Here is a 22581-nt window from a genome sequence, read left to right as displayed (position 1 = left end):
CTTCTCGAATGCTGCCTGACAACCCTCGTCCCAAGACCACTCGACTCCCTTGTGTAAGAGTCGGAGTAGCGGGGCTGCTGTGGCTGCATAGTCCTCGATGAAGTCTCTGCAGTACCCGGTCAGTCCCAAAAAGGACCTCACACCCGTTACTGTGTTAGGGATCGGCAAATCTTGCACCGATTCCCACCTAGCCTTATCTATGGCTCTTTACCCAGCGCGGATGGTCAGACCCAGGAATTTCACCTCCTGCTGGCCGATCCGTGCTTTCTTTGGGTTTACTTTAAAACCCTTCCTTTCCAGTAGCTCCAATAATTCGGCTAATAGTGGGCCGTGCTCCTCCCTTGAATCCGTGAACAGGAGCAAGTCGTCCACATACTGCACTATCTGATTGGGCTGGCTAAATTCCTTTAAACTTCCTGCCATGCACTGATGGAAAATGCTGGGGCTGTTGTGGAAACCCTGTGGCAAGCAGTTCCAAGTGTACTGTTGCCCTTTAAAAGTAAAGGCAAACTTGTACTGATCCTCCCGCCGCAACGGAATGGACCAAAAACCGTTCGAGATATCCAGCACCGTGAACGTGGTCGCGGATGCTGGAATACTCCCTATTCGGTCGGCAACTGCTGCTACCATGGGCGCGCAGGCTGGGATGTTACTGTTGAGGACTCTGTAGTCCACCGTGGCCCTCCATGAATTGTCCGGCTTCCTTACCGGCCATAATGGGGAGTTCACGTGAGTGGCTATCGGCCTCAACACGCCCTGCTGCACCAATGAAGATATTGCTGTCTCCATGTCGGGTTCTGCTTCCTTGGGGAAGTTATACTGCTTTTGGGGTCGGATCATGGGGTCCCCGTCTACGCTGACCTCAAACCCGGTGACCCTCCCACAGTCGTGCTTGTGGGTGGCAAACGCGGTCAGATTGTCCGACACAAACGCTTGCAAGTCCGTTGGGACGTCCGCGACCATAAGCTCGAGGTCGTAACCTCCTGACGGCTTCATGGTGCACAGGGTCCCCTTTTCTCCCTTCCCTGGGATCACGGCTACCTTGCCTAACCCATTCTCGGCTCCCCAGAGACAGTGATTTCTAAGGTCCACGAGGATCCCATGTTCCACCAAGAAATCAGACCCGAGGATGCCTTTACCACCCCTCTCGTTCCACCATCAGGATACACGTCCATGTGGTGTGGAGTGCTCCCAAATGAATGGAGTGCGGGATGGAGAACGCGCCAGCCTGTTCTTTGCCTGTGAAACCCGCTACTGAGAATGGAGCCTGGGTAGACAGAGGTGAGGCAAAAGGTTTAGCTGTGTGGATCACGGTACATGATGCCCCCGTATCCAACAGGTAACTACCCTTTTCCTTCTCTACCTCCATCTCCACAAGGGGTCTTCTCCACGCGTCATATCGGAGCGGACACAGGTAGACGGGCTGCGTGGGCTTTAGTCATTGGGGCGCTGCGGTTTGGGCTGGGGGAGCAACAGCGCCGTTGGCGACTGCCACCTTCCCCTGCGAGGTCATTAGAGACCGTATTGCCTCTAAAACTGACTCGATCGCATCGGGATGGATCGACACATCGGCTCCTTTCTCCCGGATGGGCGTTTGGGCTGGGGCTGAGGGAGCTTTTCCCTTTAAATCCTTCCAGGGATTTTTACAGTCCCGGCGCCAGTGACCTTCCTTCCCACACCCGTAACAACTATTCTTGGCTTGGGGAGGGCGATTAACCTCCTGATGCCATTCCTTTTTAACAGGAGCTGCAGGCCTCACCTCATGCACCTTTCCCTTCGGGGGAAGCACTTCCTTACTCTTGCTGTTCCTGTAACCTTTCATGAGCTGATCAAGTACTATCTCCTCCGTGGTGCGGGGGTTATTGGGGTCAAACCATGTTTTGGCCTGCTCCCTCACCTGTGGCAAGCAATTGGTGACCAGGCACCGGAGCCAATGAGCCCTTTGACCAGCGTCCAGCCCGTCTCGGGCCGGCCCGCCCGGGCAGCTGCGCCGATACACTGGCCACAACCTTCCGGTGAAAACCCGTGGGGGCTCTCCCTCTAGCTGTACCGTCCTATCCAATCGGAGGAACGGACTTCCGTCATTTTCCCCCATAACCTCCATGATCTCGTCCCGTAAAACCTCATACTCCCGGTGCCCTCTCTTGCTCTCGTCAGAGAGACACTGGAGGATCGAGCTGTCCAGGGAGAACAGCAGCATTCTGGACTGCTCTCCCCCGTCGCAGTCATTAACTGCTGCGGTCTGCTCCACGTCCCTAAAATGGACGGAGGGATCTCCTGACTCGGAGAGTTTTGGGATGTGGCTTATCATTGCCCTTAGCTGTTGTGCGCTGTGGGGCATTACGATCTGATTCATGAGGGGTCTGTCATCGCCATTGTCTTCGTCCGGACCGAGCCTCCGGTGTCGAGCGGGACACATCGATGCCGGCTTCGACCCGACTACCTGGGGTTGCTCTACCTCAGGAATCTCTTCGACTAACTCCACCGTTTCCTCCCCCGCAACCCAAGACTCATTATAGCTGGGAGGTGCCGAGGGCTTGGTGGCTGGTACCCCAAATGCCTCTCGCGGAATCGGTCTTTTGGATTCCCTGGCTAACTGTAGATGGCTCGCTGGTGGGTTTATGAGACACACCAAGCCGTTTGCCTTCGCTAGGGCCGTTCTCAGGTCCTCTAGCTCTCTTTGGCAAGCGTTATGGTCGGCGTTCTCAGGCCTATCCTCGATGGCCATCTTGTACGCTGCTCTAGCTCCCAGAATACTCTCCTCCTGTGCCTTTACCTGCTGAGCTAGGCGGACACACCTGTCTCTCATTCTTCCTTCATTGGTCTTGGCCTCAGTGACCTGACACTCCAAGTAATCTATCTTGGTCTCATGGCGATTGGTTACGGAGTGGCGTTCCTGATTCAGCGCGTTGAGCGATGCAATCAGTCTCTTTCCTCCCGCAACCTTTTCCTCTACTTCTGCTAGTAACCTTTTGATCTGGGCCGTCTGTGCTACAACGACTTGGTCCAAAAGCTGGACTTGCTTCTTGTAGCACATCAGCCAGACCGCTTTTTCTACAGATCTTTTGTGCTCTTTGCTTTCTGTCCACTTGATGGATGCGTCTAGCGGGCGCCTATCTCTTAATAGGTCGGATATCCACTGTTTTGTAAGGTTTACCTTCCCAAAAACATAATCCGCTATTCAGTCATCCATCACATTTCGTTTATTCAGACCTTGATCTAAAACACTACATTCCTGCTGCAAAGGTCCTGCCGCGGTCGCCATCTCTGTAGGGGGTTTCTCTTGCTTGCTCTGGTCTCCTGCCAGGCTTCTTGCAATAATTACCCATGAGTGGTTCGACCCACTCGCCCCTACGGTCCTAGACCTTGGACTTAGGTGCAGGGAGCTGTAGTGCAGAAAAACTCAATAGACCAGGTCGAATAGCACAAAATGGATGCCTTTATTGAACAGTTTGCAGCATTATAAAATACATGTCATATGCACAGATTAAAGCAACTACAAGCATGCACACACCTATAAACTTAACTCTATAGAAATGGGGAACACACGGCACATCGCAAAAGGGGTAACACATTACAATTACCCTTAACCCCCTCCCCTAGACCTAACTAAGTTTCGATTTGAAGGACTCGGGATCATGCTCACCACTTTAAGAATTGCGAAAAAGGCTTTGCAGCCTTTCGAAACAGCTTTCCGTCGTCACGTGGGTTTGGAAGCTTCTGGCGCAGCTTGTTTTCCTCTTGGTTCTCCTGCGATGAGCGCTCGCCGATGTGATGTTGACGAACTGGAGTACCGGGCCCTGGGTCATCGATGATCTCCCGATGACTCTTTATACAGTCATAATTGTCCTTCTGATTGGAGTACCTGGGCCCTGAGGGTCTTCTTCTCCGGCCTGGGTCGTCGATGATCTCCCGACAAAAGTACCCGGGCCTCCCTCGTCGTCTTCCCGTCGTGGCCGGGCCTTGCCTGGCCGAGCTGGCTTCCAAGCCGAAATCTTCTCGTCATCCTCTCGTCGTGGCTGGGCCTTGCCTGGCCGAACACCGAACACGGTCCGAACCGAAGTGCTGCTTGGTTCCGACGGAGTCTGTCCCGAAGCGTACCGATGGAGAACTCACTGATGGACTTTACTTAATCCACAGTTATACCCTTTTGGAACATTCTTATCTCCCGCCAAATCATAGTCCTGTCTTTGTAATAATTTTGGCGGGCAGAACTCTCTGCAGGGGTGTTTTGTCTTCATAACGGGAGTCGGTGATAGCTGAACTGGCCTTCCTGGGCCGATAATGTCTTTGCTTTGTTACCGTAACTTGGTTTGTTTATTGATCGGTCTGGAGATTGCCCTGGATGGCTGTTAAATGGCTTCTCTTTGTACAGTGTAATGGGTTTAGCGTTCATTCAATTGTCCGCCCATTTCTTGATGGGTCTCATCCTGCCACCCAAATCTGTCCTGTACTCATAATCTAATCAATATGTATACTCAGTTCTATGAGTTTCGGCTTCCCGAAACTGGTTTCCGCGGGCTTTTAATGTCTTCAATCCACAAACCTGTCTGGCTTGCAGTAACAGAAATTCAAATGGTCCCAGAAGCTGGTCACGAGGTCTGGCGGCCATTTTGTGTGCCCTTTTATCAAAGGTTTCTCTGTATAAGCTTCTTTTGGTCAATAAAGCTGTTTTATTAACCCTATTTTCCTACGTGATTATTTAATGAAAATTTCGCGAATCTTACAACCGACACAGTCATCTTAATTTAAGTTGCTTGTATTACGCCCAAAATGGCCGGCGCATGCAGAGCTAGAGGCCCGAGCATCATCCGAAATTGTGCCCTGGGACCCATCAGCATAATTCCAGCACAGCTTTCCAGCCCTGAAAAATTGCTTATTTTGCCCCTGTTTTATGCCCAATAAATGGGTGAAATAATTTCTCCGCCAAGGTGTCTTATAATTTGTATTCTACAGCATGGTAGAGGTTTCAGTGAAAAAAGGTTTGTTTAGTTCATGAACATGGTTAATTTTTTGTTTCAAGTTGCATTATTCCACAGATTAAACATTTAACAGTCAGGTTATTTACAAGGCAAACTCCAGATATTGGGGTATACTATATGCCATGTTGCACAGAGATGCCAAGCACATCTATTTCACTCATGGGATGTGGGCATCGCTGGCAAGGCCAGCATTTATTGGTCATCCCTACTTGCCCTTGAGAAAGTGGTGGTGATCCGCCTTCTTGAACCGCTGCAGTCCATGTGGTGAAGGTACTCCCACAGTGCTGTTAGGGAGGAAGTTCCAGGATTTTGACACAATGACAATGAAGGAACAGCGAAATATTTCCAAGCCAGGATGGTGTGTAACTTGGAGGGGAACTTGCAGGTGATGGTGCTCCTATGCACATGCTGCCCTTGGCCTTCTAGGTGGTGGAAGTCACAGGATTGGGAGGTGCTGCTGAAGAAACCTTGGCGAGTTGCTGCAGTGCATCTTGTAGATGGTACACACGGCAGCCAGGGTGTGCCGGTAGTGGATGGAGTGAATGTTTAAGGTGGTGGATGGGGTGCCAATCAAGCGGGCTGCTTTGTCCTGGATGGTGTCGAGCTTCTTGAGTGTTGATGGAACACTTATGAATTGTGCCTTGTAGATGGTGGAAAGGCTTTGGGAAATAAGGAGGTGAGACACTCACCGCAGAATACCCAGCCTCTGAACTGCTCGTTATGTGGCTGGACCAGTTAAGTTTCTGGTCAATGGCTACCCCCAGGAAGTTGATGGTGGGGGATTCGGCAATGGTAATGTCATTGAGTGTCAAGCGGTGTTGGTTAGTCTCCTGCTTGTTGGAGATAATCATTCCCTGGCACTTGTGCGGCACGAATGTTACTTGCCACTTATGAACCCAAGCCTGAATATCATCCAGGTCTTGCTGCATGCTTCATTATCTGAAGATTTGCGAATGGATCATCAGCGAACTTCCCCACTTCTGACCTTATGATGGAGGGAAGGTCATTGATGAAGCAGCTGAAGAGAGTTGGGCCTAGGGTACTGCTCTGAGAAACTCCTGCAGTGATGTCCTGAGGCTGAGATGATTGACCTCCAACATCCACAACCATCTTCCTTTGTGCTAGGTATGATTCCAGACAGTGGAGAGTTTTCCCCCCCGATTCCCATTGACTTCAGTTTTACTCGGACTCCTTGATGCTACAATCGGTCAAATGCTGCCTTGCTGTCAAGGGCAGTCATTCTCACCTCACCTCTGGAATTCAGCTCTTTTGTCCATGTTTGGACCAAGGCTGTAATGAGGTCAGGAGCCGAGTGGTCCTGGTGGTCGATCTGCACATAATTCCACTCACTGGCACTGAGAGTGCGTGAAGTAAAAGTAATTGGTCTCTCCTCCCTATTGTCTAGTACATGAGAGATCACTGCCCCAACTCCGTACGGAGAGGCGTCACACGCTAGCTTGATCTCCTTAGATACATCATGGTGAACTAACATGGTACTCTGTACTAATTGGCTTTTGCCCTCTTTGAATGTTGTGTCGCATTCTTTTGACCACTTCCAAGGGACCTGTTTTCTCAACAGCTCATTCAGTGGATTTAACAATGTAGCCAAGTTTGGGAGGATTTTTCCGTAATAATTCAAAAGACCCAAAAATGATCGAAGTTCAAAGACTTGGGACTGGGTGCATTTCTGATTACATCCAGCTTTCCCTTGGTTGGATGTAAACCATCTTTGTCTACTCTGTGCCCTAAGTACTCCACTGAGTTTTGAAACAACTCACACTTGTGAGTTGTCACTCGTACTCTGTGCTTCTCTAGCCGTTTGAGTACGTCATTCAGCACCTCATCGTGTATTTGCCTGTTTGGTGCTGAAATGAGTATGTCATCCAAATAACACACTACCCCTTCAATCCTTTGCAAAATTTGTTTCATCGCCCCGTGGAATATGTCGGGGGCAGAAGACACTCCAACTGGTAGCCTATTGAACTGATATAGGCCTTGGTGAATATTTATAGTCACGCATGAGCTAGACTCTTCATCTAACTCAAGTTGTAGGTAGACGCTTGTTAGATCTAACTTCGAAAAGATCTGGTCACCTGTCAGCGTTGTGAACAAATCATCAACATTTGGCAACGTATTGGGTAGATTACACTCTACAGCCTGGTTTACGGTTACCTTATAATCACCACACAACCTTACCTTACCATCTGACTTAGGTACAACAACAATGGGTGTAGCCTAATTACTCAGATCTACCTTAGAGATAATGGCCCAGTAATTCGGGTCCCAACGCGTGAGTAAGCACCATGTACTCACACGTGGGCCCGATGGAAGTGCCGGTTTTCAGCATGCACAGCGCATGTGCGGAAAACCGGCATTTCCTTTCCTCTGAACCAAGGGGTTCAGAGGTGGAATGTGTGCGCGCAGGAGTCTGCGCGGGCACGCTGAAATTCCTTTTTTTTTACAGGGTTGTCCGTGCGATAAGGCCTCCAGTTTTTAAGCGAGAAAAAAGTAGACGTAAGTACTTAGTTTTAAAAGGTAAGTGGTCTATCAATTAAAGTTAGAAATTTTTTTCCACAGGTTTATTATTTTTAAAGACTTTACAGTAAAGTAAGTGTATTTTTAGACCCGATTTGTTAAAAAATTATTTTTTTCAAAAATTTGAATAATTGTTTAAATTAGTTTTTTTACAGTTATTAATAGTTCATTTAATTAGTGGGATTTTTTTTAACTTTTATTTGAAGTTTAAGTACTGTTTTGTGCGCCCGGAGTTTTCATGCGTTTGACAGTTCTTACTATCAAACTCATGAATGAACTTTTGCAACCTCCGATTGGTTGCCCAGTGCTCACGTGATCCCAGCCGGCTCATCGGACTAACTACGCCGCTGGATCACGCAAGCACAGCGTGCCGGGAGCTGAACCAGGCCACTGACAGGAAATCCACGCAGGGCCAGGCTTCAACTGTCGGCGCGCTATGTAAGTGTAGGTCGGGGGCTTGCACCCGCGGGAAGCCCCCGACACCAATTTCTGGGCCAATGTTCTCAATTTCTAGTCTTTTGAGTTCTTGCTCAACTTTTTCCTTGAGTGCGTATGGTATGGGACGTGGCTTGCAGTAAACTGGTCTTGCGTCCTTCTGCACTCTGACACTCACCTTGAAGTCCTGGATCTGACTGCCTGTTTCACTGAACACCTTCGGATACTGCTTGATGACATCATCTTTCGATGCAAATTTTGCTTCCACACGAAAAATCTCATTCCAATCCAGCATCAGTGATCCCAACCAATTTCTACCTGTCAAGGCAGGCGTGTCTCCTGCCACTATTATGAGAGGCAAACTCTGACACCGATCCTTGTACTTCACTGGTATGGTGACACTTCCTACTACAGGGATTTGCTCTCCTGAGTAGCCTCACAGCTCTACCTTCGATTTCTCTAGTCGATAATCACGCACCTTGTCGCGATACAGCGATTCCGGTACTACGCTCACGGATGCACCAGTGTCGATTTTCATGGAAATCCTGGTCCCTGCGACATCTACTTGGATGACGATAACTTGCGAATCGCTGTCAGATACCTTCATGTTCCTGATGACGTGAATCTCCAGAAACTCCTCGTCCAGCTGCTTCTCTTCAATGGTATGTAGTGTCTGCCGATTTCTACTTCGAGCATTGCCAGTTGGTTTACTCTTCTGTCGGCATGCCTTCGCAAGATGCCCAGTTTTCTTGCAGTAGAAACACTCTGCCTTCATATATGGACAGCTTGGAGCGATGTGTTGTCGCAGGCACCGATAGCATGGCTTCACTGCACTGTTACCTTGGCCAGTTGCTGAGGCCTTGGGGCCCAACTGCCTTTTACTTTTAGCCTGCAGACGATTCACCTCGATTGTCTGATGACTGGAAATGGCGCGGAACTCTTGGGAGCATCGGTTGGCCATATCCATCGACATAGCTTTCTGAAAAGCTAAGTCAAAACTCAAGTTAGGGTTTGTCAGCAATTTACTTCTGATATGTACATTTTTAAACCCACGAACAAAGCGGTCACGTAAAGCTCGGTCCTGAAAGTTTCCTAAATAACAGTGAAAGAATAGCTTTTTTAAAGCTACAATGTACTCACTGATAGCCTCATCATTTAATTGATCACGTGTTCCAAAACGATAACTTTCAGCAATTTCCAGGGGCTCAGGACTGTAGTGCTGTTCTAACTTGGGTAGGATCTCCTTTAGTGGCGTGTCCTTCGGCTTGGTGGGAACAAGACATTTTTTTAGGGTTTCATAAACCTCGGGGCCTGCTTCAGTCAAAAAATAGCCTGTTTAATTTCTAAAACCGTCCGGTTACGGTTTATATCAACGAGGACTTCGACGATAATATTCGCGATGAAAAACATTTCTAGCCACTCCACATATGCTCCAAAAGTCTCTCGGTCACGATGGAACTCACCCAAGCAGCCTATTATTCCCATAGGTGCGGCCATCTGGACTCTGGCAACGTCAACAGTTCAGCGACATGTGCTCGAAATTTACCTCGGACTTTTTAATTTTTCTGCAAAACGAAGAACCTCTAACAGTCCCTCTGTTGGTTGGCAGGATTATCCTCCAACAAACATTTCAGCTAGGAAATCCGCAATCGCATCCTTATTGTCAATCTTGTGATATCCTGTGATGCAGCATATATATACATCAGCACAACATGGTATAGACAAAGACATAGAAGATAGAAGCAGGAGTAGGCCATTCGGCCCCTCGAGCCTGATCCGCCATTCAATGCGAACATGGCTGATCATCCACATTCAGCACCCTGTCCCTGCTTTCTCCCCATATACATTGATCACTTTAGCCTTAAGAAATATATCCAACTCCTTCTTGAGTATACTTAATGAATTGGCCTCTACTGCCTTCTGTGGTAGAGAATTCCACAGGTTCACCACTCTCTGGGTGAAGCAATTCCTCCTCATCTCTGTCCTAAATGGCTTACCCCTTATCCTTATACTGTGACCCCTGGTTCTGGACTCCCCGACCATCGGGAACATCCTTCCTGCATCTAGTCTGTCCAGTCCTGTCAGAATTTTACAAGTTTCAATGAGATCCCCTCTCATTCTTCTAAACTCCAGCGAGTATAAGCCCAATCGACCCAATCTCTCCTCATACGTCATTCCTGCCATCCCAGATCAGCCTGGTGAATCTTCGCTGAACTCCTTCCATGGCAAGAACATCCTTCCTCAGATAAGGCGACCAAAACAGCACACAATACTCAAGATGTGGTCTCACCAAGGCCCTGTACAACTGCAGCAAGACATCCTTGTGCCTGTACTCAAACCCTCTCGCTATGAAGGCGAACATACCATTTGACTTCTTAACCGCCTGCTGCACCTGCATGCTTACCTTCAGCGACTGGTGCACAAGGACGCCCAGGTCTCATTGCCCTTCCCCTTCTCCCAATCTATTGCCATTCAGATAATAATCTGCCTTCCTGTTTTTGACACCAAAGTGGATAACCTCGCATTTATCAATGCTATATTGCATCTGCCATGCTTCTGCCCAATCAGCCAACCTGTCCAAATCATCCCGGAGTTTCTCGGCATTCTCCTCACAGAACACACGCCCACCCAACTTTGAGTCATCTGCAAACTTGGAGATATTACATCTAGTTCCCTTGTCCAGATCATTAATATATATTGTGAATAGCTGGGGTCCAAGGACCGATCCCTGCGGTACCCCACTAGTCACTGCCTGCCACTTGGAAAAAGACCCGTTTATTCCAACTCTTTGCTTTCTGTCTGCCAACCAGTTCTCTATCCAAGTCAATACCTTGCCCCCAATCCCATGTGCCTTAATTGTACACGCTAATCTCTTATGCAGGACCTTATCGAAAGCCTTTTGAAAATCCAAATACACCACATCTACTGGTTCTCCCTTATCTATTTTACCAGTTACATCCTCAAAAAATTCCAGTAGATTAGTCAAACATGATTTACCTTTTGTAAATCCATGTTGACTTTGTCTGATCCGGTCACTGTTTTCCAAGTGCACTGCTATTACATCCTTTTTAATGGAATCTAGCATTTTCCCCACTACCGATGTCAGGCTTACCGGTCTGTAATTCCCCGTTTTCTCTCTACCACTCTTTTTGAACAGTGGGGTAACATTAGCTATCCGCCAATCCATGGGTACTGTTCCAGAGTCTATCGAATTTTGGAAGATGACCAGCAATGCATCTACTATTTCTAGGGCCACTTCCTTAAGTACCCTAGGATGTAGATTATCAGGCCCAGGGGATTTATTGGCCCTCAATCCCATCAATTTCCCTAACACCATTTCCCTACAAATACTGATTTCTATCAGTTCCTCCCTTTCATTAGACCCTATGTTCACCGACATCTTTGGGAGGTTATTTGTGTCCTCCTTTGTGAAGACAGAACCAAAGTATGTATTTAGTTGGTCTGCCATTTCTTTGTTCCCCATTATAAATTCTCCTGATTCTGACTGCAAGGGACCTACATTTGACTTCACCAATCTTTTTCTCTTCACATATCTATAAAAGCTTTTGCAGTCAGTTTTTATGTTCCCTGCAAGCTTACTCTATTTTCCCCCTCTTAATTAATCCCTTTGTCCTCCTTTGTTGGATCCTAAACTGCTCCCAATCCTCAGGTTTACTCCTTTTTCTGGCCAATTTATGTGTCCTCTCCTTGGATCTTATGCTATCCCTAATTTCCCTTGTTAGCCACGGTTGAGTCACCTTTTTTGTTTTATTTTTATGCCAAACTGGGATGAACAAATTCTGTAGTTCATCCATGCGATCTTTGAATGTTTGCCATTGCCCATCCACCGTCAACCCTTTGAGTGACATTCCCCAATCAATCCTACCCAACTCACACCTCATACCATCGTAGTCTCCTTTATTTAAATTCAGGACCCTAGTCTCTGAGTCAACTATTTCACTCTCCATCTTAATGAAGAATTCTATCATATTATGATCGCTCCGACTCAAGGGTCCTCGCACGACAAGATTGCTAATTAATCCTTTCTCGTTACATAATAGCAGGTCTAAGATGGCCTGATCTCTAGTTGGTTCTTCAACATATTGGTCCGGGAAACCATCCCGTATATACTCCAGGAATTCCTCCTCTACAGTATTGTTACTAATTTGGTTAGCCCAATCTATATGTAGATTAACATCACCCATGATAACTGCAGTGCCCTTATTGCACGCTTCTCTAATTTCCTGTTTAATGCTTCCCTGACCTCTGCATTACTGTTTGGAGGTCTATATACCACTCCCACTAACGTTTTCTGCCCCTTTGTATTTCTCAGTTCTACCCATACGGATTCCACATCATCAGAGCTAATATCTTTCCTTTCAATTGTATTAATCCCCTCTTTAACCAGCAATGCTACCCCACCTCCTTTTCCTTTTTGCCTATCTTTCCTGAATATTGAATACCCCTGGATGTTGAGTTCAAGCCTTGGCCACCCTGGAGCCATGTTTCCGTAATCCCAATCATATCATATTCGTTTACCTCTATTTGCACAGGTAATTCATCCATCTTATTACGAATGCTCCTCGCATTAAGACACAAAGCCTTCAGGCTTGTTTTTTTAATGCTCTTAGATCTTTTGGAATTATTATTCAGCTTTTAGGACCTCATCCGCTTTTTCCCTATATCGTTGGTACCTATATGCACCACGGCAACTGGCTGTTCACCCTCCCCTTCCAAAATGTTCTGCAGCCGCTCTGAGACTTCCTTGACCCTTGCACCAGGGAGGCAACACACCATCCTGGAGTCTCGTTTGCGGCCGCAGAAATGCCTATCTATTCCCCTTACAATAGAATCCCCTATTACTATAGCTCTACCCCTCTTTTTCCTCCCGTCCTGTGCAGCAGAACCACTCCTGGTGCCAGGAAGTTGGCTGCTGCTGCTTTCTGCTGATAAGCCATCCCCCTCAACAATATTCAAAGTGGTATATCTGTTTGAGAGGGGGATGTCCACAGAGGACTCCTGGACTACCTGCCTGCACCTACTACTCTGCCTGTTGGTCACCCATTCCCTTTCTGCCTGTGCAACCTTTGCCTGCGGTGTGACCAACTGCTTAAACGTGATATGGTAGGAACTGTACTGCACATGGCTTTATTATTATATACATCAGTAGTCCACCAGGTGGTTCTAATACAACCGCCTCCTCTGGTGCTGCAGTTAAAGCCCCCCAACCCCCAGAACTGACAGGATTTTACTGACTGGGTTACTGACTCCCACTGGATACCTTCCCTGCATAGCAAATGAACCTTGACCCATGATGAAAATAGGTCAGGGTCATAGCAGGATGAGAGGGCTGCCAGAAGTCCTGCTACCTCATCAAGAAGAGGGAAATCCAACCACTAGCCTCTGCGCAGCAGCTTTTCACAGCAGCACCGTAGAGATGATAAATTCTGCATTGTGGATGATCAAATCAGCATCATTCTGTTCCAAAGTACTTCAATACAATCTGGAAGGTTTGCATAAACCTGAAACTTACACTGGGCCTCGGAGTTCCTGATAATCTACAATTTTTTTTTTCTTGACAAACCATTAGCATCAAGGAAATGGAGTATCATAGAATCATAGAATGGTTACAGCACAGAGGTAGGCCATTCGGCCCGTCAAGCCCGTGCCGATTCTCTGCAACAGCACTTCAGCTAATCCCACTCCCCCGCCCTTTCCCCGTAGCCCAACAAGTTTTTTTCCTTCAGGTAATTATCCAATTCCCTTTTGAAAGCCATGATTGAACCTGCCTCCACCACCCTTTCAGGCAGTGCATTCCAGATCCTATCCACTTGCTGCGTAAAAGGTTTTTCCTTATGTCGCCTTTGGTTCTTTTGCCAATCACCTTGAATCTGTGCCCTTTGGTTCTTGACCCTTCCATCATTGGGAACAGTTTCTCTCTAACAACTCTGCCTAGACCCCTCATGATTTTGAATACCTCTATCAAATCTCCTCTCAACCTTCTCTGCTCTAAGGAGAACAACCCCAGCTTCTCTAGTCTACCTGTAGGGGTTTTTGGTGTACACAGTCAGCTTGCCCCTGACTGTTTTGAGTGGTTCAAATCGCTCCCACACCCCTGGGTTCTAGACATCGGACGTAGGTACGATACAGAATTGGAGTAGACAACTGGTTTGGTGCAAGAAAACTGTATTTTATTAAAGGCACAATAAAATTACAACACTGAAAATTACTGGAATAGTTACAGGCATATAAAAGTACACTTAATTAAGAATGGGGAACACATGGCACAACAAGGGAAAAATCACGTTAATAATCCCAATATCTAACTAAATTGTGCTATAAGGGGCCAGGGATTATGCTCACCAATAAGCGTTTCTGGACAGGTTGAATCCAGTCAATTAAGCCGGTTGCGGTTTTGGGGTTCGCTCTTTGTGTCCTTTGGGGCCTGCCATCACCATGTTTTCCCAGGGCGCGGTGGTGGAGTTGTCTGAGTAAAATACCCTCTTTTCTCCATTAGAGATAGGGAGCAAAGTCTTTGTTGGGTACTTTATCTTGTAAAGTGGAAAACTTCGGGTTTTGTTCTTCTGGTGGTGGTCTGGTCGTCGAAGTTTTGTTGCGGTTGGGGTTTGGTTGGCGGTCTTCGGTGTCGGCTCGGTCACGGTGGCCTAGATCGTTACCTGTGCAGTGGTAATGATCTGAAGGTGTGGTTTACCCAGCCCTTTGTTACCGCGGTGCTCGTGGTCGTTCCTCATGTGAGGCTGCGGTTGCAGCCTAGTCATCTTCAGTCGAGCCTGCCCCACCGTGCCTGTCTGCTTCTTTGCATTTCGAGTAACTCTGCACCCGAGCGTGTGCCTGCTCGTCCCCAATGTTTCACCACACTGCCCTTCTCTGCTTGCTCGTCGGCCCGCCTTCTTCTTGCCTTGCTTGCCCCTGGTTACCGGTGGGTCTACAATTATACTATTTCGAAGTTCGTTATCTGCGTGCCAAATCAGGGTTAGTTCTTTGTCCGATTTTTGGTGGGCTTGTTAAAGTGATTATAGTCGTTCACCTTAACTGCTTTTTTCGGTGGTTGCCCCATTGCTAAATGGTCTTTAATGTCTCAGTGTGTGTTATGCATAATGTGAATCGGTATCTTCCTGGCTTGGTAGCCAGTTTAAACTGTAAGCGATTATTTATGCAAAGGTTTGATGGGTTCAAAATTAAGTCTTTCCTGAGTTGATTTGTTTCAAAAATGAAGAATGCATATTCTGCATCATCTAGTTGTCTGGCTTCATAATAACAAGTCTCCCACAGGCCCAGGCATGTCAGGGTTTTCAAAGCCTTTTGAACTTGGCCTGCCATTTTTGCAGGATCCTGCTTTCAATCTTGCAGGTTTCTGCCACAAGATCCAGAAGCCATTTCCTTTAGGGTACCCTTATTAATAACTTGTCCTTCAGGGTCCCTTTATTAATAACTTTGGGGAATGTGGGAATTTTGAGGACCCGACAATCCATGTAACTGAAGTCGCTCATCCCTGGAATCACTCTCGTAAATCTTTTCTGAACCCTCTCTAAGGCCTTCACATCCTTCCTAAATTGCAGTGCCTATAATTTGACATAATGCTCCAGTTGAGGCCGAACCAGTATTTTATAAAGGTTCGTCATAACTTCCTTGCTTTTGTGCTCTATGGATTCAATTTTACCAGGCCCGAGGAGGTGGGTTTGGAGGTGTGTGAGTTGTCAAAATTGCAAAAAAATGGCGGGCGGCTCCGATCCCGCATCCATCCCACCTCCGAGCAATTTTCCCACATTCGTGTTTGCAGACCCCGTTTCCATCCAGCCTCCAAGAGGCGGGATAGGCCCTTAATGCCCTTAACAACCACTTAATTGCCTCTATAATCACATTTTGAGAGGCCTTTCTGATTTTTCGACATTTCCCCCTTCCTACATGCCTCCACTGGAACAGCTGCAGCTCCACCATTAAAAAGGAGTTTTCACCAATGATCACTTGTAGGTGGCAGAACTTTGTTGTCTCAGGTCTGGGGGAGCTTTGAGCAAGCATACTCATTGTTGTGGAAGTTTGGAGCCTGACACCCATCTCCAGTATGACCTGCTGGGAAACCCCTCTCCCCACCTTGAATGAGCACTTCCTCAACTGAGGCATAAACCAGAAGCATGGCGAACATTTATTTCCTTTCCCCTTGGACATCAGATTTGGACGAAGACCATCCGCAGCAGCAGCAGACCCATGAGCAACAGCTGCACCCAACAGCAGCAGCAACAACAGGAGCGCCAAGCTACTGCTCACCCACCTGAAGCTGCACAGGCCAGATGGCGCCAGCGTGCGACCACATTGTTGGCCGGGATGCAAGGGATGCACTCATGTTGGCCAGATTTGCTTAGCCTGCACAATCAAACACTTTGGCCTCGCACCTTCTTACCAGAGCATCGACAATGGACAAGAACCTGCAGATTCCTATTACTCTGACCACCATACTGACAATTGCAAGTCGCCCTAAGCCCTCAATGTGGAAGTCCCATTGGTGAAATGACACAGGCCACAACCTCAACAGTTTGCTAACAAATCTGTTTATGATACCATGACAAGGATGGCTGGTCAAAAAACAATACATCACAACACCCAAGTGACTACCCTTGTGACTACTTGTGCTTTAGCTTCCTCTTACGCGTGCTCCTAAGTGGTGCTTCCCCTGTGGCTTCAGTAGATGTGATGGTCCCTTGCTCATTTTCTTGCTGCTCCTGTCTCGACATCTTTGGCGGCCATCCTCTGGGGTTGCAAACCTGTGAGGGCTCGGCAACATTCTGCTGGTCCTGCAGCTGTGCAGGGGCTGAGACGCCCATTTCAGTTGGGTGAGGACTCTGGTGGGGCTCTGACCGAGGGCTTTGCAGCGGCATGGTCGTGTGAGCGCTTGGAGAGGATCCACCACTTCCTTGTTGTCTGCCACCAACATCCCTCTCATGGGTCAGCCCCACTTCAGAGCTAGCAAGTGGCTTGACAGCACCTTGCTGCACTTCAGGGGGGCCATGAGGACCCATTTCTGCACTGGAAGTTCTACTCCAGAGGACTTCCATGAAGGTCTGGTTTGTATGCTCAATAGCTGATCATTACTCCTCAAGAGATGTCATTCTATTCTGAACAATGACCATGTTTTCAAGACCATGGCGACTAAGCTCCTCCATGGCCGTAGCCATCCTCTCCTCTACCATAGCCATCCTCTCCTCTATGGAAGCCAGCCTTACCATGGAGGTAGCCATCCTTTCCACGGAGGTTGCCATCATTTCTGCGGTGTTGCGTTCATGTGCCAATGCCTCCACAAATGCTCTGCTCATGTTCGCGATGGACTCCTCCATTCACTCCACACTCGCAGCGACCCTGGAGACAAAACCTGCCAGAGAGTCCTGCACCTGTTCCTGGAGCTCCAGCACTGCTCTCCTTTTGGATGGACCCGAAGGCACAGGGTTGACATGCAGCTGAGCGAGCTGGCAGTGTCCTGCGCCTGCCGATGAGGACTCTCCACTGCTGTCCCTGTCTCCACCATCTGCTGATGCTCATTTGTGATCTGTGATACACAAGGTGACAACACTACTCTATCTCGCGAAGGTCCCACCGATGTGTGACTGTCTGCGCTGGTGCTGGATGCGCTGAATTCTCCTGACGCTGCGCCCTCAGAGGTTGCAGCTTTCTCGGAGGAGTCTTGAGGCTCAGGCTGTTCCCCCTGGACCGTGGGAATGGGGGCTTTTGATGGTCCTGTGGGGAGTAAAGGAAAGAGTTAGAGATGTGTGGCCAAGGTTACATGCATATTGAATAGTGCAGATGATCTTAAGTCAATCTGTTAGAGCATCAGAATCATTATCCGTGACTCATGCAATGTCAATGAGAGAAATGCCAAACTATTCTGTCACCAGCTTGCTGTGATGCACCCATCTGTCCATCCCCCACTTGGGAATCATCCTCGATGCCGGTGATTTCCAGGGACGCCTCCTCCCAAGCGGTGAGCTGGGCTACTGAGGGTGGCCCTCCTCCTGTCATGGCTGTTTCCCTCTTATTGTGGGCTCTCTTTTCCTGCAATGAGGGACACAAGTGGGGTTTGAGTGAGAATGAAGGAGTGAGTTTAGAGAATGCATTGCATAGATGCTTAGAAGGAGACAAAGCGTGTTCCCTGTTTGTTGTAAATTGTTGTCATTGCATCACAGTGAGTGTGAGGGCTACATGGTCGAATAGTTAAGTGAATGTGACCATAGAGAGAGAGGGAATGGGTAAGGGTGCAGGGATGTAAGTGTCAAGTGGGATGGGGAAGAAGAAGTTGGCAAAGCAGAGTGCTGGTGAGGAGAGGCAATGGGGATCAGATTGAGGCTGATGGGAAAGTCCTACTCACTTTCCTGTGTGGAGAAGGTCATGAAACCTCTTCCTGCATTGCAGCCAGGTTCTGCGGTTCATCGATATTGAGTTGACCTCCTGAGCCACTTGCAGCCACACAGCTTTAGACTGCTGGGGTGGGTTTTTTCTCCCTGAGGAAGGGAAGAACACCTCCTTATTGGATTTTGCTCCCTCCACCAGAGCTTGGAGGGGGGGCTCATCGAAGCGTGGAGCAAACTTTGGCCTACTGGTGGACATAGTCGATCAATGAAGTCCTTACTGCAATGGTTATAAAGTTTGCAGTCTCCAGAAGAAGCAAGGCTGCTTGCAGGCCTTAAATCCAGCAGCATTAATGACATCATCGGAGGCGACTTTCTGGATGAAAAGGCTCATTGGAAATCAATTGCCCAATTAGGGGAAAATCGCAATTTTTCCCCACTTCACTTCGAAGTCGGGGTCCTGGCACGAATGCCACCTGACACGCCCCAGCTCGCCCACACTAGCAAAATTGAGCCCTATGTCTCTATTTGTGAAGCCCAGGAGCCCAGCTTTTTTAACTGCTTTCTTAACCTGCCCCGCCACCTTCAATGATTTGTGCACATACCCCCAGATCTCTCTGTTCGTACACCCCCTTTAGGATTGTACCCTTTACTTTATATTGCTGCTCCTCGTTCTTCCTACCAAAATGTGTCACTTCGCACTTTTCTGCGTTAAATTTCATCTGCCACGTGTCCACCCATTTCACCAGCTTGCCTATGTCTTCTTGAAGTCTATCACTATCCTCTTCACTGTTCACTATACTTCCAAGTCTTGTGTCTTCTGCAAATTTTGAAATTGTGCCCTGTACTCAGAAGTCCAAGTCATTAATATATATCTAGAAAAGCAGTGGCCCTAGTACAGACCCCTGGGGAGCACCACTGTCTATCTTCCTCTGGTCAGAAAAACAACCGTTCACCACTACTCCCTGTTTCCTGTCACGTAGCCAATTTCGTATCCATGCTGCAACTGTCCCTTTTATTCCATGGGCTTCAACTTTGCTGGTAAGCCTATTACATGGCACCTTATCAAACACCTTTTGGAAGTCCATGTACACCACGTCAACCGCATTACCCTCATCAACCCTCTCTGTTACATCATCAATAAATGTATGATCACAGTTGCCTGTGTGCTAACAGTAACTGGCAGCACAAAGTAAACTATAATTGGAACAGCCTCACTCATACAATTGAAACAGAGTGTAAGGACATATTAGGGTATTGGGGGAGAAGGGAGGTAACTTTCTCAGGGTTTCTCCTGCTCCTCTGCTGTAACTTCAGTTGGAAGCCCTGTTTGCGCACATGAATGGAGTTTCTGTCCATGTTACAGTGGCAAAGTAGGAGAAGCACTGAGGTAATTTGCCTCCATGATTTCAAGACTAATATTATTTTAGGATTCAAATATTAATAAACTACTCACACTTCACTCTCATGTCATCAGCTGGATTAGAGCCTTGTAATTACCTCCAGGTTTTCATTATTCTATATTTATCATTACTTCTTATGTAACTTGTCCTTAACAATGTCCTTAAAAAGGTGTTGTGAAATAGTTTCATCAACATTACTGAAGTACAAGTATCTAGCTGTTTTTTTATTGCTGAGAAGGTGTCAATGACATTAGCAAGCTCTGACAGTGCCAACCCAATTACACCAATTGCCTAGGGCTTCACCTGTATCTGTGCTCTTCCAGAAACAACAATGCCCTTTCTCCCTTTTATTTAAAATGTGGTTGCTAAGTAACAGGAATAGCTGTCTCAGATACAATGCTGTGTCTGTTTCTGAAAGGCAGTGCAAATTCTTATGGATCCAGGTTGCCGTAATTTGAGAGGTGAGCTTTACCTTGAAAACTGGTAATTAAGACTGCAATGATATACCTACATAAGAGGTAATCACCATTCCTCTTTCTTTTCCCCCTTTGCTTTCTCTTACTCTCCTTACAGCGATAACACATGCTGGCATATGGCTCCACAGGTCACGATATTTTGCCTAAGTCCCAATCTTCATGTGTGTAACATATTAGAGAATGACACCAATAATTTCCATGAGGGTTCTTCCGATCATCTACCGTAACTTTGGCAGAAGATTTGATGGAAACCCTGGAGCTATTGCTGAAAGTAATATCACACCGAAGTTATGGCAAGATAACGGAGAAACCCCATGGAAATTCTACCTGCACGCTGAGAGGGTACCATAGAACCATAGATGACATTTAGGCTTGGGCTGACAAGTGGCAGGTAACATTCGCGTCACAGAAGTGCCAGGCAATGGCTATCTCCAACAAACAAGAGTCTAACCATCATCCCTTGACATTCAATGACATTACCATTGCCGAATCCCCCACCATGAACATCCTGGGGGTCACCAATGACCAGAAACTTAACTGGACCAGCCACATAAACACTGTGGCAACAAGAGCTGGTCAGAGGCTAGGTATTCTGTGGTGAGTGTCTCACCTCCTGACTCCCCAAAGCCTTTCCACTGTAAGGGGTGGTGTTTGGGGTCAACTTTGCCTCTGACTTATGAGTGGTTTAAATCACTTCCACTCCCTTGGTTCTAGACTTTGGACTTATTTGGGGGCTGTAATGAAATTGCAGCAGACAACTGAATTTTGGTGAAAGAATTTTGATTTTACTTGAGACAAGAAAATATACACAACACAACAATCTTATCACTCTAAAAGGGGGAACACTTCGGAATATACGAGGGAGAATAACAATAGACAGAATACTTCACCCCTCCCAATCCCACTACACTAACTAAGTTGGACTCCAGAGGACCAGGGACAATGCTCACCAAACGACTTATTTTGACAGTTGTAGAAGTTCGCGATTTCGGGGTTCTCTAGATGTGGCGGTTGGGGCCTGCAGTACCCCGGACGCGGTAGAAGACTTCACGTGCATTGCTGTTTCAGTCTCCGCGTGTCCGCTGATGCGGTCGGGTGCATATTGGATCTACCAGGTAAGTACCCAATTTCTTTTGGTCAGAAGTAGGGTTTAGAGTCTTTCCATCAAATTTTATCCAGGGGTAAGTCAGAATAGTTTGTAGAGTGGAAACAAACTTGCGAAACTTCGGTTTCTTCCAGGTTGGTTTCTTGTTGGTCGCGGTGGCCCAATATTACCTAGTTGCTGGTAATATTTTCGGTTGCTTGTTTTTTGGGGCCTTTGGTTGCCATGAGGCGTTCAATGATGTCTTCTCCTGGCTCGGACTCCTGATACTTTTGTGACTTGACGTGGCTTTTGAAGTCTTCAACACGAGCCGTGCTGTATCGAATAGACCGAAACCGAACTGCTCTCTTCTTCCGGACTGTACTGAACCGAACTCCTTGAACGAACAAACCGACTCACTAACCAACTGAAAAAGCAGGCCCCAATTATACTGTTTGAGGCCTTGCTTATCTGCCCGCCAAATCATCTCTGGCCCATTGTCATTTTTGGCGGGCTCGCTAACATTAATAGTTTTTGAATTCTTTAACGGGTTTTGAGCTGGTCCCATCTATCTTAATTGGTTTAAGTTGGTGTGAATTAGTTTTGGGATGGTCCATCGAAACCTAAATTGGCCTTAAATGACTGTTTAATCTGTGGTTTGATTAGTAAGATTTGTCTTTTCCTGCTGGGGTCAGGGTCCTTTTTGTTGGTCAGTGGCATGTTCTGCATTATGCATACTTTGGATGGCTCTGTAGTTTTTGGCGGGAATGGCTCTTCCGCTGGTTTTTTATCATTATGTAAAATGACTGAGACAGTCCAGAACATTCCCAGACAGTTTGGCTTATGCCAATTTCCAAACTGCTCGTTTTACAGAGGCCCATCCCAATCTCTTTGTTGTAGCCTTTCACAGGCTTGAACATGCCTTTTCAAAATAACCAAAATCCAGGGGTTTTGACTTTAAGCCCATTTTAGGCCCAATATTCTTATACCATTCTGACATGGTTTATTAACAGTCCAAAAATCCCTTCTTTAGGGTAATCTTCTTGGTTTTGGGGAATCTGTTGAATTTTGCGATTCCTACACCACCATCTACAAGGCACTAGTAAGGAGTGTGATGGAATACTCTCCACTTGCCTGGCTGAGTGCAGCTCCAACAACACTCAAGAAGCTCAACACCATACAGGACAAAGCAGCCTGCTTGAATGGCACCCCATCCACCACCTTAAACATTCATTCCCTCCACCACCGCGTACCGTGGCTGCAGTATGTACCATCTACAAGATGCACTGCAGCAACTCGCCAAGGCTTCTTCAG

General features: G+C 47.3%; 1 pseudogene; it reads right to left on the bottom strand.

Annotated features, from left to right (window-relative positions):
- Positions 1-8659: 8659 nt before the first annotated feature.
- On the bottom strand, positions 8660-9362 carry LOC147122764 (uncharacterized; annotated as a pseudogene).
- Between the last annotated feature and the right edge of the window lie 13219 nt (positions 9363-22581).

This window comes from Somniosus microcephalus, chromosome 2 (assembly GCF_052327205.1).
Source record: "Somniosus microcephalus isolate GS21.2 chromosome 2, FLI_Smic_1.0, whole genome shotgun sequence".
Lineage (NCBI taxonomy): Eukaryota > Metazoa > Chordata > Chondrichthyes > Squaliformes > Somniosidae > Somniosus > Somniosus microcephalus.
Note: the sequence above shows the minus strand (reverse complement) of the source record. Positions and strands in the feature narration are given on the sequence as shown.